This window comes from Delphinus delphis, chromosome 18, assembly GCF_949987515.2.
Source record: "Delphinus delphis chromosome 18, mDelDel1.2, whole genome shotgun sequence".
NCBI classification, from domain to species: domain Eukaryota; kingdom Metazoa; phylum Chordata; class Mammalia; order Artiodactyla; family Delphinidae; genus Delphinus; species Delphinus delphis.
In genome coordinates this window covers 34450908-34466336 of record NC_082700.1, presented here as the reverse complement: position 1 = coordinate 34466336, position 15429 = coordinate 34450908, and the positions used below count along the sequence as shown (strand labels likewise).

Sequence of the window (15429 nt, the reverse complement as noted above, 5' to 3'; positions counted from 1 at the left end):
CTGGGGTTTAAGCCACGAGGGCGGGGCCGTGGGGGCGGGGCTCGAGGACGTCAGCACGTTCGCCGTGCGTCCGCTCGCAGCCCCGTCTCCCATGGTGACGCGGCCTGAGGAGTAGGGGCTGGAGCTTTGTGACTAGGGCAGCGCGAAAGGAAGGAGGTGTGGAGAATATGGCGTTTCCAGAAAGCGTTTGCTGACTCATCCAAACAAAAGTGAGACATGGTTATATGAACGCATTTTAAAAGTAAACTCCCGATAAGTCTCTGTGCTCGCCCCTCCAGGAGAGAGCGTGCACTCCGTGAGGGACACAGGAAAGTCTGAGTGGACGTCTGCCTGTGCTCCCTTACCTGGTGCACGGGTGTGTGAATTTCTGCGGAGAGCTCTTAATTTCTGTAGTTTCTGCTGACTTGACACGGTGGTTGGCAAATGGTGACGTGTTCCGTGCATTTAGGACATGATCGTGGTTAGTAATAATCACTCTGTTTTGTACTGACAACTCCACAGAGAATTTACTACTGAATATCCACTTTACAGAAGAAAAACTGAGGCGTAGGAAGTGAAGTGAATGAGTAAGAGGAAGGACTCAGACAGTTTGTGTTAGTAAATTAACCCTGCAAGGAGGCCGTTAGCCTGCAGTGGCTCTAGTGATGCGGTTGCCTAGGTAAATCAACAAAAATCTAAGCCTGTCATCGCCTCAGGGTGACGAAAACCGCTGAGGACAACCAGTCACAAACCACCAACTAGGCTTTAAAGCTATAGCAAGTCAGTCATTTCCTTGCTTTGCTTCTTGCCCTTTTAAAAGAAACATCTCTGCAGCTCCTGTGGCTGGAGTGCTCCTCACCTCTTCTGCTTTCGTGGTGCCTGAATTAAATCTATTTTTGCTCACGTAAAGTCTTAAAATTTTAAATATGCCTCAGATTGTCTTTTAACATTGGCTGTAGAAGTTGGATTTGTGTCCAGTTTCTAAAACAGTGGTCGTCCTCTGGTCAGGCCTTAGGCGTTATGCGTACAACGTTCCTCTTCTACCACCACCTGGATGCCTCCACCCACTTACCAGCTCCCGCGCATCAGATCCCCTAGATGTGGTCAGCAATGGCTTTTACATGCAGCGTGCTCACATTATAACATCACAGACACTCCTCTGTCCTCCAGCCAGCGTGTGAAGTGAAACATTACCATTCCTGTTGAAGAGCCTGGTGTGACCACTTTCCCAATCACAGCCACTCCCCAGCTGACCCTGGGTAACCACTCTTCTGAACTTGGTCTCCAGCACTGTCATGGATGTCTTTCTGTTTAGGCTACATTTTTAAGTATTGTTAAACCTCATATAGTATTCTACTATGTTTTCTCTTCTTACTTGCTTTTTTTTAGTGTTATCTTTGCTAGGTTCATCCATGCTGACACATAAAGATCTGTCTAGTTCATGTACTTTCCTCACTATGTAGGATTCCCATGTAGGGAAATACAATAATTTATATGTGCATTTTTCTGTTGATGGACATTTAAATTGTTTCCAATTTTCAGTATGATTTCTGTTTTAAAAAAATTTTATATACTTTTTAGAGGTTACTTTACATTTACAGTAATTACAAACTATTGGCTATATTCCGTGTTGTACAATACATCTTTGAGCTATCGTACACCCAGTAGTTTAGATCTCTCACTTCCCCACCCCTGTATTGCCCCCTCCTCCCCCTCCACACTGGCAACCATTAGTTTGTTCTCTGTATCTGTGACTCCCCTTCTTTTTTGTTATATTTGGTAGATTGTTGTATTTTTTAGATTCCATATATAGGTGATATCCTACAGTGTTTGTTTTTGTTTGACTTATTTCACTTACCACAATGCCCTCCAAGTCCATCTATGTTGCTGCAAATAGCAAAATTTCTTTCCTTTTTAAGGCTGAGTAGTATGCCATTTGTTATATGTACCACATCTTCTTTATCCATTCATCTTTTTTTTTACATCTTTGTTGGAGTGTAATTGCTTTACAATGGTGTGTTAGTTTCTGTTTCATAACAAAGTGAATCAGTTATACATATACATATGTTCCCATATCTCTTCCCTCTTGCGTCTCCCTCCCTCCCACCCTCCCTATCCCACCCCTCCAGGCGGTCACAAAGCACCGAGCTGATCTCCCTGTGCTATGCGGCTGCTTCCCACTAGCTATCTACCTTATGTTTGGTAGTGTATATATGTTCATGCCTCTCTCTCGCTTTGTCACAGCTTCCCCTTCCCCTTCCCCATATCCTCAAGTCCATTCTCTAGTAGGTCTGTGTCTTTATTCTTGTATTACCCCTAGGTTCTTCATAACATTTATTTTATTAAATGCCATATATATGTGTTAGCATATGGTATTTGTCTTTCACTTTCTGACTTACTTCACTATGTATGACAGACTCTAGGTCTATCTACCTCATTACAAATAGCTCAGTTTCGTTTCTTATTATGGCTGAGTAATATTCCATTGTATATATGTGCCACATCTTCTTTAACCATTCATCCAATGATGGACACTTAGGTTGTTTCCATCTCCGGGCTATTGTAAATAGAGCTGCAATGAACATTTTGGTATATGACTCTTTTTGAATTATGGTCTTCTCAGCCTATATGCCCAGTAGTGGGATTGCTGGGTCATATGGTAGTTCTATTTGTAGATTTTTAAGGAACCTCCATACTGTTCTCCATAGTGGCTGTACCAATTCACATTCCCACCAGCAGTGCAAGAGTGTTCCCTTTTCTCCACACCCTCTCCAGCATTTATTGTTTCTAGATTTTTTGATGATGGCCATTCTGACTGGTGTGAGATGATATCTCATTGTAGTTTTGATTTGCATTTCTCTAATGATTAATGATGTTGAGCATTCTTTCATGTGTTTGTTGGCAGTCTGTATATCTTCTTTGGAGAAATGTCTATTTAGGTCTTCTGCCCATTTTTGGATTGGGTTGTTTGTTTTTTTGTTATTGAGCTGCATGAGCTGCTTGTAAATTTTGGAGATTAATCCTTTGTCGGTTGCTTCATTTGCAAATATTTTCTCCCATTCTGAGGGTTGTCTTTTGGTCTTGCTTATGGTTTCCTTTGCTGTGCAAAAGCTTTGAAGTTTTGTCAGGTCCCACTTGTTTATTTTTATTTCCATTTCTCTAGGAGGTGGGTCAAAAAGGATCTTGCTGTGATTTATGTCATAGAGTGTTCTGTCTATATTTTCCTCTAAGAGTTTGATAGTTTCTGGCCTTACATTTAGGTCTTTAATCCATTTTGAGCTTATTTTTGTGTATGGTGTTAGGGAGTGATCTACTCTCATACTTCTACATGTATCTGTCCAGTTTTCCCAGCACCACTTATTGAAGAGGCTGTCCTTTCTCCACTGTACATTCCTGCCTCCTTTATCAAAGATAAGGTGACCATATGTGCGTGGGTTTATCGCGGGGCTTTCTATCCTATTCCATTGATCTATCTTTCTGTTATTGTGCCAGTACCATACTGTCTTGATTACTGTAGCATTGTAGTATAGTCTGAAGTCAGGGAGCCTGATTCTTCCAGCTCCGTTTTTCGTTCTCAAGATTGCTTTGGCTATTCGGGGTCTTTTGTGTTTCCATACAAATTGTGAAATTTTTTGCTCTAATTCTGTGAAAAATGCCAGTGGTAGTTTGCTAGGGATTGCATTGAATCTGCAGATTGCTTTGGGTAGTAGAGTCATTTTCACAATGTTGATACTTCCAATCCAAGAACATGGTATATCTCTCCATCTATTTGTATCATCTTTAATTTCTTTCATCAGTGTCTTATAATTTTCTGCATACAGGTCTTTTGTCTCCTTAGGTAGGTTTATTCCTAGATATTTTATTCTTTTTGTTGCAGTGGTAAATGGGAGTGTTTTCTTGATTTCACTTTCAGATTTTTCATCATTAGTATATAGGAATGCCAGAGATTTCTGTGCATTAATTTTGTATCCTGCTACTTTACCAAATTCATTGATTAACTCTAGTAGTTTTCTGGTAGCATCTTTAGGATTCTCTATGTATAGTATCATGTCATCTGCAAAGAGTGACAGCTTTACTTCTTCTTTTCCGATTTGGATTCCTTTTATTTCCTTCTCTTCTCTGATTGCTGTGGCTAAAGCTTCCAAAACTATGTTGAATAAGAGTGGTGAGAGTGGGCAACTTTGTCTTCCTGATCGGAAATGCTTTCACCATTGAGGACGATGTTGGCTGTGGGTTTGTCATATATGGACTTTATTATATTAAGCCAAGTTCCCTCTAAGCCTACTTTCTGCAATGTTTTTATCATAAATGGGTGTTGAATTTTGTCAAATGCTTTCTCTGCATCGATTGAGATGATCATATGGTTTTTCTCCTTCAATTTGTTAATATGGTGTATCACGTTGATTGATTTGCATATATTGAAGAATCCTTGCATTCCTGGAATAAACCCCACTTGATCATGGTGTATGATCCTTTAAATGTGCTGTTGGATTCTGTTTGCTAGTATTTTGTTGAGGATTTTTGCATCTATGTTCATCAGTGATATTGGCCTTTAGTTTTCTTTCTTGTGACATCCTTGTCTAATTTTGGTATCAGGGTGATGGTGGCCTCGTAGAATGAGTTTGGGAGTGTTCCTCCCTCTGCTATATTTTGGAAGAGTTTGAGAAGGATAGGTGTTAGCTCTTCTCTAAATGTTTGGTAGAAATCGCCTGTGAAGCCATCTGGTCCTGGCCATTTTTTTGTTGGAGATTTTTAATCACAGTTTTAATTTCAGTGCTTGTGATTTATCTGTTCATATTTTCTATTTCTTCCTGATTCAGTCTTGGCAGGTTGTGCATTTCTAAGAATTTGTCCATTTCTTCCAGGCTGTCCATGTTATTGGCATAGAGTTGCTTGTAGTAATCTCTCATGATCTTTTATATTTCTGCAGTATCAGTTGTTACTTCTCCTTTTTCATTTCTAATTCTATTGATTTGTGTCTTCTCCCTCTTTTGCTTGATGGGTCTGGTTAATCAATTTTGTTTATCTTCTCAAAGAACCAGCTTTTAGTTTTATTGATCTTTGCTATCATTTCCTTCATTTATTTTTCATTTATTTCTGATCTGATTTTTATGATTTCTTTCCTTCTAAGTTTGGGGTTTTTTTGTTCTTCTTTCTCTAATTGCTTTAGGTACAAGGTTAGGTTGTTTATTCGAGATGTTTCCTGTTTCTTATGGTAGGATTGTATTGCTATAAACTTCCCTCTTAGAACTGTTTTTGCTGCATCCCATAGGTTTTGAGTCGTTGTGTCTCCATTGTCATTGGTTTCTAGGTATTTTTTAACTTCCTCTTTGATTTCTTCAGTGATCACTTCGTTATTAAGTAGTGTATTGTTTAGCCTCCATGTGTTGGTATTTTTTACAGATCTTTTCCTTTAATTGATATCTAGTCTCATAGTGCTGTGGTCGGAAAAGATACTTGATACAATTTCAATTTTCTTAAATTTACCAAGGCTTGATTTGTGACCCAAGATATGATCTATCCTGGAGAATGTTTCATGAGCACTTGAGAAAAATGTGTATTCTGTTGTTTTTGTATGGAATGTCCTATAAATACCATTTAAGTCCATCTTGTTTAATGTATCATTTAAAGCTTGTGTTTCCTTATTTATTTTCATTTTGGATGATCTGTCCATGGGTGAAAGTGGGGTGTTAAAGTCCCCTACTATGAATGTGTTACTGTCGATTTCCCCTTTAATGGCTGTTAGTATTTGCCTTATGTATTGAGGTGCTCCTATGTTGGGTGCATAAATATTTACAATTGTTATATCTTCTTCTTGGATCGATCCCTTGATCATTATGTAGTGTCCTTCTTTGTCTCTTCTAATAGTCTTTATTTTAAAGTCTATTTTGTCTGATATGAGAATTGCTACTCCGCTTTCTTTTGGTTTCCATTTGCATGGAATATCTTTTTCCATCCCCTCACTTTCAGTCTGTATGTGTCTCTAGGTCTGAAGTGGGACTCTTGTAGACAGCATATATATGGGTCTTGTTTTTGTATCCATTCAGCCAATCTGTGTCTTTTGGTGGGAACATTTAGTCCATTTACATTCAAGGTAATTATCAGTATGTATGTTCCTATTCCCATTTTCTTAGTTGTTTTGTGTTCGTTATTGTAGGTCTTTTCCTTCTCTTGTGTTTCTTGCCTAGAGAAATTCCTTTAGCATTTGTTGTAAAGCTGGTTTGGTGGTGCTGAACTCTCTCAGCTTTTCCTTGTCTGTAAAGGTTTTAATTTCTCCATCAAATCTGAATGAGATCCTTGCTGGGTAGAGTAATCTTGGTTGTAGGTTTTTCTCCTTCATCACTTTAAATATGTCCTGACAGTCCCTTCTGGCCTTGTTATTTTTCCCTTGCTGCTTTTAATATGTTTTCTTTGTATTTAATTTTTGACAGTTTGATTAATATGTGTCTTGGTATATTTCTCCTTGGATTTATCCTGTATGGGACTCTCTGTGCTTCCTGAACTTGATTAACTGTTTCCTTTTCCATATTAGGGAAGTTTTCAAGTATAATCTCTTCAAATATTTTCTCAGTCCCTTTCTTTTTCTCTTCTTCTTCTGGAACCCCTATAATTCGAATGTTGGTGTGTTTAATGTTGTCCCAGAGGTCTCTGAGACTGTTCTCAGTTATTTTCATTCTTTATCCTTTATTCTGCTCTGCAGTAGTTATTTCCACTATTTTATCTTCCAGGTCACTTATCCGTTCTTCTGTGTCAGTTATTCTGCTATTGATCCCATCTAGAGTATTTTTAATTTCATTTAATGTGTTGTTCATCGTTGCTTGTTTCATCTTTAGTTCTTCTAGGTCCATGTTAAATGTTTCTTGCGTTTTCTCTATTCTATTTCCAAGATTTTGGATCATCTTTCTATCATTATTCTGAATTCTTTTTCAGGTAGACTGCCTATTTCCTCTTCATTTGTTAGGTCTGGTGGGTTTTTAATCTTGTTCTTTCATCTGCTGTGTGTTTTTCTGTCTTCTCATTTTGCTTATCTTACTGTGTTTGGGGTCTCCTTTTTGCAGGCTGCAGGCTCATAGTTCCTGTTGTTTTTGGTGTCTGTCCCCAGTGGCTAAGGTTGGTTCAGTGGGTTGTGTAGGCTTCCTGTTGGAGGGGACTAGTGCCTGTGTTCTGGTGGATGAGGTTGGATCTTGTCTTTCTGGTGGGCAGGTCCACGTCTGGTGGTGTCTTTTGGGGTGTCTGTGGACTTATTATGATTTTAAGCAGCCTCTCTGCTAATGGGTGGTGTTGTGTTCCTGTCTTGCTAGTTGTTTGGCATAGGGTGTCCAGCACTGTAGCTTGCTGGTCGTTAAGTGAAGCTGGGTGCTGTGTTGAGATGGAGATCTCTGGGAGCTTTTCACTGTTTGATATTATGTGGAGCTGGGAGGTCTCTTGTGGACCAGTGTCCTAAGTTGGCTCTCCCACCTCAGAGGCACAGCTCTGACTCCTGGCTGGAGCACCAAGAGCCTTTCATCCACACTGCTCAGTATTAAAGGGAGAAAAAGTAGAAAGAACGAATTAGTAGAAGTAGAAAGAAAGAAGGAAAGAAAGAAGGAAAGAAGGGAGGGAGGGAGGGAGGAAGGAAGGAAGGAGGGAAGGAAGGAAAGAAAGAAAGAAGATAAAGTAAAATAAAATAAGATAAAATATAATAAAGTTATTAAAATAAAGAATAATTGTTAAGAAAAAAATTAAAAACAAGAACAAGAAATGGATGGATCGAACCCTAGGACAAATGGTGGAAGCAAAGCTATACAGAGAAAATCTCACACAGAAGCATACACATACACACTGATAAATAGAGGAAAAGGGGAAAAAATCATAAATCTTGCTCTCGAAGCCCACCTCCTCAATTTGGGATGATTTGTTGTCTATTCAGGTATTCCACAGATGCAGGGTACATCAATTTGATTGTGGAGCTTTAATCCGCTGCTTCTGAGGCTGCTGGAAGAGATTTCCCTTTCTCTTTGTTCTCACAGCTCCCGGGGCTCAGCTTTGGATTTGGCCCCGCTTCTGCGTGTAGGTCACCTAAGAGCGTCTGTTCTTCGCTCAGGCAGGACAGGGTTAAAGGAGCAGCTGATTCGGGGGCTCTGGCTCACTCAGGCTGGGGGGAGGGAGGGGAACAGAGTGCGGGGCGAGTCTACGGTGGCAGAGGCCAGCGTGACGTTGCATCAGGCTGAGGCGTGCCGTGCATTCTCCCAGGGGAGTTTTCCCTGGATCCCGGGACCCTGGCAGTGGCGGGCTGCACAGGCTCCGCGGAAGAGGGGTGTGGATAGTGACCTGTGCTCGCACACAGCCTTCTTGGTGGCGGCCGCAGCAGCCTTAGCGTCTTATGCCCATCTCTGGGGTCTGCGCTTTTAGCCACGTCTCGCTCCCGTCTCTGGCGCTCCTTTAAGCAACGCTCTTAATCCCCTCTCCTCGCGCACCAGGAAACAAAGAGGGAAGAAAAAGTCTCTTGCCTCTTCGGCAGGTGCAGACTTTTCCCCTGACTCCCTCCCAGCTAGCCGTGGTGCACTAACCCCCTGCAAGCTGTGTTCACGCCGTCAACCCCAGTCCTCTCCCTGCGCTCCGACCGAAGCCCGAGCCTCAGCTCCCAGCCCCGCCCGCCCCGGCGGGTGAGCAAACAAGCCTCTCGGGCTGGTGAGTGCTGGTCGGCACCGATCCTCTGTGTGGGAATCTCTCTGCTTTGCCCTCCGCACCCCTGTTGCTGTGCTCTCCTCCACAGCTCCGAAGCTTTCTCCCTCCGCCACCCGCAGTCTCCGCCCGCAAAGGGGCTTCCTAGTGTGTGGAACCCTTTCCTACTTCCCAGCTCCATCCCACTGGTGCAGGTCCCGTCCCTATCCTTTTGTCTCTGTTTATTCTTTTTTCTTTTGCCCTAGCCAGGTACGTGGGGAGTTTCTTGCCTTTTGAGAGGTCTGAGGTCTTCTGCTAGCATTCAGTAGGTGTTCTGTAGGAGTTGTTCCACGTGTAGATGTATTTCTGGTGTATCTGTGGGGAGGAAGGTGATCTCCGCGTCTTACTCTTCCTCCATCTTCCCCTCGTCCCTCCATTCATCTCTTGATGACACTTAGGTTGCTTCCACATCTTGGTAATTGTAAATACTAATGCTCCAAACATTGGGGTGCATGTATCTTTTCAAATGCATATTTTTGAAAACACGTGTTTTTGTTCTTTTTGGATTTATACCCAGGAGTGGAGTTGCGAGGTCATATGGTAGTTCTATTTTTAGTTTTTGAGAACCCCGCATACTGTTTGCCACAGTGGCTGTACCAGTTTACATTCCTACCAACAGTGTACCAGGGTTCCATTTTCTCTAAAAATTGTAAATTTTCTTCCTAGGGGTAATTGAGATGATAGTTGAATAATAACATAAGATCAGGTGAAGTCTAAAGAAATTTTAGAAAACCTGGATAGAGTGAGAAAACTTCTGTTCACTGGCATCTGAATGTTAGAGAGACACCAAGACATGTGGGCCAAATTCTGGAGAAAAGGGAAACACAGACGCAAGCTTGACATTTGGTGCAGGTTTTCTCCTTGGGGCATTTGCTGATTCAAATCTTACAGCCTAGGAGCTGAAAAGCCAAAGAGTTCAAAAGACTCTAACGACAGAAGCCAAACGGCAAGAGCCGTTTTACATTGATAAAAAGCATTTTAACCATGTAGAAGCAGACAATGAAAAGAAAGAACTTTGCATTACATTTAATAAAAGTTTAGGGAGATCTTTGTGGTATATTAGTGAACTTATTTGTGGAAATTTAGCCATGTACTTTGTGTTGGAGAGGCACCAAGAGTTCAAGAATTCTCACAATTTGAGTACACAGTTGCCTTACATGTAGGCATGGTGGCAGCCATTTACATAACAATGATTTGGAGGATGTTGTGTTAGTCAGCTCTTGCTGTGATAATGCTTTGGAACAAATCACACCAAACTCAGTTACATAAACAAGAATTTATTTTTCTTGTACCTATGGGCTAGCTGCAGTGGCTCTCTTTTAGACCTCTAGATGGCTGATTTTGCTCCGTGTTTTGGGTCAGTTTGAGGTCTGTCACACACATCTTCCTCTGGAGCCCAACTGTGAGGCCACAGCTCCCAGGCCCTGTCTTCTCACAAAGTTCACTGAAACATAAGAGGTGAGCCCAGCCGCACAAGCCCATTTAAGGCCTCTTCTGCTCATTTAAGGCCATCATGTCTGCTCATACTTCAGTGGCCAAAACATGTCACAGATCTAAGCTGTATTTAGAATATGTGTATTTGTTTAAAGTTGGGTGCTCTCACAGAAGAATATTGCATTTTGGACAGTTGTTACCTTAGCATTTTCATTGGCATTTGCAAACGTGATAAAAGTCGTGTGCACTTTTTCACCTTTGAAAACTTTTTGAAATTGTGAGACAATTTCTATGGGAAAAGAGGAAGGTACATTTTAGAACTCAACTCTAGTTATGGCATTGTTGGGAGAAGAATTAATGAGATAAGGTCAATATAAATGAAAGATTTGGGATTCACATATTCATAATTAACATTAGCATTCTACAGAACATTCCTGGAGAATTGTGATGCTTGCTTTACGTGATTTCTATCATAAATCATTAAAATCTGACCAAGCCACTTCAATAAAACATACATCATACAGTACATCACATTTTAGTTTTTCCTACCACTGCACAACTTATCATCAATACTGTACCATAACACAGAAACAGAAACTGAGTGAATTCTTTGTTAGCAGACGGGCTTCACAAGCAGTACTAGTGGAAGGTCTTCAAATGATAGCAGACAGTAACTCAAGCCATAAAAACAAAACAAAGAATGCTGACTAGAGCAGTTGTGTAGGGAATTATAAAAGATAATGTAATTTCAAATTTCTTCTCCTTTCTTCTCTTAGCTAATTTAAAAAGTGCATAAGCAATATGACTATATTTGGATTGTTCTGTATATAACATAAAGAAATATCATATATTTGATGATATGGCACAAAGAAGGCAGTGAGAAAAAAAGCTGTGTTAGAATAAAAATGACAGTAGATCATAAGCTGAATCTGCAGGAAGAAAGGAAGAGAACCAGAAATGGTAAATAGATTAACCCAACAAACTCAAAAATATTTATTTGCTCTACGTTCTTCTCTAAGCTTAAGTATGTAACATATATAAATGTAATAAAAACAAAAAAGAGGGGAAGGCATACAGCTCTATAAAAGTGCAGTTTCTGTTTTTCACTGGAATTAAGCTAGTAAAAATATGAAGAGATTCTGAGAAGGTATATTACATAAGCCCTAGTGCAGCCATTACTCAAACAATGTGGTTAAAAATCATTAAAGGAATTACATGTTACAGTAGAAAAGATCTACTTACTATAAAAAGGAAAATGGAGGAACAACAACAATAACAAAAAAACAAAAACATGAGACATGTAGAAAACCAAAGGTATAATGATAGACATAAATAAATCTTACCATATCAATAATAAAAACTAAATGTAAATGAATTAAACAATACAATCAAAAGGCAGATATTGTCGAACTGGGTTTTAAAAAATGTTTTCTCTAGGAGACACTCCTTGGATTCAAAAGTCTAATGTGTACAAAGTAAAAGGATGAAAAAATATACATCATGCAAATAGCAACCATAAGCATGCTGAAGTGGCTATACTAATACCAGAAAAAATAGACTTTAAAACAAACAAAAAAGTTACTAGATATGAAAAGGGACATTTTATTATAAAAAAAAGGGAAGATACAAAAATTTTTAACATGTGTGCCCTGAATAAGATAAAACCAAAATACATGAAGAAGAAAATACTGAAATCCATGAAGAATTGAAGGAAGAAATAGATAATTGCACAACATTAGGTAGAGGCTTCAGTACTCCACGGTCAATAATGGATAGAACAGTTAGGCAGAAGATCAACAACGATATAGAAGACTTGGATAAGACTACGAATTAACGAGACCTAATAAATGTCTACAGAACACTCAACTGAACAGTAAAATACTCATCCTGCTCAACTACATGTGAAACGTTTTCCAGCATAGATGACATGCTAGGCTGTAAGACAAGAGATTGAAACCCACATACATTGCTGGTGGGAATGTAAAATGGTGCGGCCATTTTACAAAACAGCTTGAGAGTTCCTGCAAGTGTTAAACATAGAGTTGCCCTATGACCCAGCAGTTCCACTACTAAATATATACCTAAGAGAAATAAAAACTTATGTCTGCACAAAAGCTTGTACATGAATGTTCATAGAAGCATATTTCTAAAAACAAAAGGTGGAAAAAATTCAAATATCAATTGGATAAATGAATAAACAAAATGTGGAATATCCGTACAATAGAATAGCATTCAGCTATAAAATAGAATGAAATATTGATCCATGTAACAACATAGATGAACCATGAAAGCATTATGTAAAGTAAAATCAGCCACTCACAAAAGATCACATATTGTTTGGTCCCATTTACATGAAATGACCAGAATAGCAAATCTGTAGAGACAGGAAGTAGATTAGTGGTTGCCTAGGGCTGAGAGGGTTGAGGAGAATGAAAAAACCTCGTTAATGTGTAATGGGTATTTTGTGGGGGGACAGAAATCTAAAATTGGATTGTTGTGATGGTTACACAAGTCTTTTAGTGGTTACACTGAGAACCACTGAATTGTATACATTAAAGTGTTGAAATTATGGTATGTAAATTACATCCCAATAAAGCTGTTAAAATTATGATAATTTTATATTTATAAACTTGAAAATTCATCCAAAATGACAAATTCTTAAAAAATGCAAGCTAACAAGACTAACCCAAGAAAGAAAAAATATCTAAAAAACCTATATCTACTCCAAAAGTTGTTTGTATAATTAAGTAACTTTACAGAAAATGATTTCCAGGGATAAATGGCTTTCCAAGTAAATTCTTCCAAATATTTAGGGGAGAAATATTGGTAATCTTACATAAAAATCTTCCAGGAAACAGAAAACTATATATTGCTCAAAATATTTATAAGGCCAACATAAGCTTTAGATCAAAACTAAAAAGAATATTACAAGAATAGAATCACAGGCCAGTTTCTCTTTTGAACATGCATGCAAAATGTGTAAACAGAAGCACAAACTGTATCCATGATATGTAAAACAATCATATATCACAATCAAAGTAGCTTTATTCTAGTAATGCAAGGTTGGTTTAATGTTAAAACATGAAACTGATCCCAGGAATGAATAAGAGTGGGAAAAAATGTCATTTAAAACAGAAGTCTTGGGAATTCCCCGGTGGTCCAGTGGTTAGAACTTGGCGCTTTCACTGCTGGGGACCTGGGGTCCAATTACCGGTCAGGGAACTAAGATCCTGCAAGCCATGAGGCAGGGCCCTGAAAAAAAAAAAAAGGAAAAAAAGAAGACTTAACCAGGAGAAGCACAAGATCGAATGAACATAACAGATAACACCTTATGAAAAGTAGGTGAAGATTATTGAATATTCTAAAATTTTAAAACAAAAGGAAACTTTTAAAGATTCAAGAGGATGTGACAAATATTGTACATAGGCAAAAAATAAAATAAAATAAAATATACAGATGATGGGAGCCCAAAAATCCAGATGCCCATGACCTGTCTCTGAAGATTCTCATTCAATGGGTTCTGGATTTCCTCTATGTTTAAAAACCTACAGGTGTTATAAAGCAGAAACTAACCCACTATTGTAAAGCAATTATACTCCAATAAAGATGTTAAAAAAAAACCACAACAAAACAAACCTACAGGTGATTCTGATATGATTCACAGACAACGTAAAGCTTCTGCTTTACAGGAAAGAATACCAGATTATTTTCTCATTTTATAGTTATATTAACAGGCTGTACTATTGACGGATAAGTCTGATGTCAAAATGCACTCCCCACTAGGGATAAAAAAGGAACTAGTAGTCTCTACTGCTACTTGGTGGCAGCATGCATGTATTGCAAGGGCAATTATTGTAGGAACCCAAATTAGTGGAACATTTTAGAATTGGAAGACTACATACAGATCATCTAGTCAAGCTTCCAACTATTATAGTTGTGAAAACTAAGACCCATATAAATGAAATGATTTATCTCCAAAGAGCGTTAGTGAAAGTATGAAATAAAAAATATCTCTGAACTTTTAATTTAGTGCTGTTTTTATTAATCTCAAGTATTAGCTTATACTTCAGTGTGACAGATTTGGGATTGAATTCTTGCTCACATTTACTGATTGCGTGCCTTTTAGTAAGTTAGTAAAACACTTTTTTAATTGATTGATTGATTTAATTTTGGCTGCGTTGGCTATTCCTTGCTATGCGCGGGCTTTCTCTATTTGTGGTGAGCGGGGCTACTCTTTGTTACAGTGCGCGGGTTTCTCATTGTAGTGGCTTCTCTTTGTTGCTGACCGCGGGGTCTAGGTGTGTGGGCTTCAGTAGTTGTGGTTCACGGGCTCTAGAGTGCAGGCTCAGTAGTTGTGGCGCATGGTCTTAGTTGCTCCGTGGCATGTGGGATCTTCCCGGACCAGGGCTCTAACGCGTGACCCCTGCACTGGCAGGTGGATCCTTAACCACTGCGCCACCAGGGAAGCCCTACTAAAACACCTTTAACTTCGCTTTTCACATATGTAAAATGGTGAGACTTGACTGATATAGAACATGAGATAACCTAGCACTGTTCTTAACACATACATGTAGTCAAAATTTTTTGGCTCTCATCCCTCTTAAACAGCCTCTATCCTCTTAACAATGAAAGTGTCTTTCAGCTAGCAGAGCACCCCAGAGCTGACCACATTCTGGCAAGAGATATAGGATTCTTTTTCTTACTGGGGATTCTTTATACCTGGTATTTGAACTGCACTGAAACATGAACATCTCTTGTTTATACTGTATTAATGGATTTGATAGATGAATTTTAAAAATATGCATGAATTGAGCTGCCTTACTCTCAAGAAATATAATTCGATAGTGGTGGCTAGAACGATAAACAGTGTTTGGACAGGGAGTCCATATTGGAGGGAGTTTTTTTTTTTTTTTTTTTTGCAGTACTTGGGCCTCTCACTGTTGCGGCCTCTCCCATTGCAGAGCACAGGCTGCAGACGCGCAAGTTCAGCGGCCATGGCCCACAGGCCCAACTGCTCCGCGGCATGTGGGATCCTCCCAGATCAGGGCACGAACCCCTATCCCCTGCATCGGCAGGTGGACTGTCAACCACTGCGCCACCAGGGAAGCCCCAAAATTTTGGAGGGAGTATTTTTTTTTAGGGGGTCCATATTGGATGTGAACTACCTGTACTTCCATTCGTCTCTTAAGAATAAATAGAATCCTTTCAAAATCTGTTTTAAAGGGCAGTTATTTCCTTCTGACTCATTTAAGTTCCCTGCAAGAAAAAGACAGTCTCCTGAATCCTTGTTTAAAAGGCTTTTAATATAAAGCA

General features: G+C 39.4%; 1 pseudogene; it reads left to right on the top strand.

The window, feature by feature from the left end:
- Window positions 1–143: 143 nt before the first annotated feature.
- LOC132413540 (UDP-N-acetylglucosamine--peptide N-acetylglucosaminyltransferase 110 kDa subunit pseudogene) overlaps window positions 144–15429 on the top strand; it is a 62203-nt pseudogene continuing 46917 nt past the window's right edge.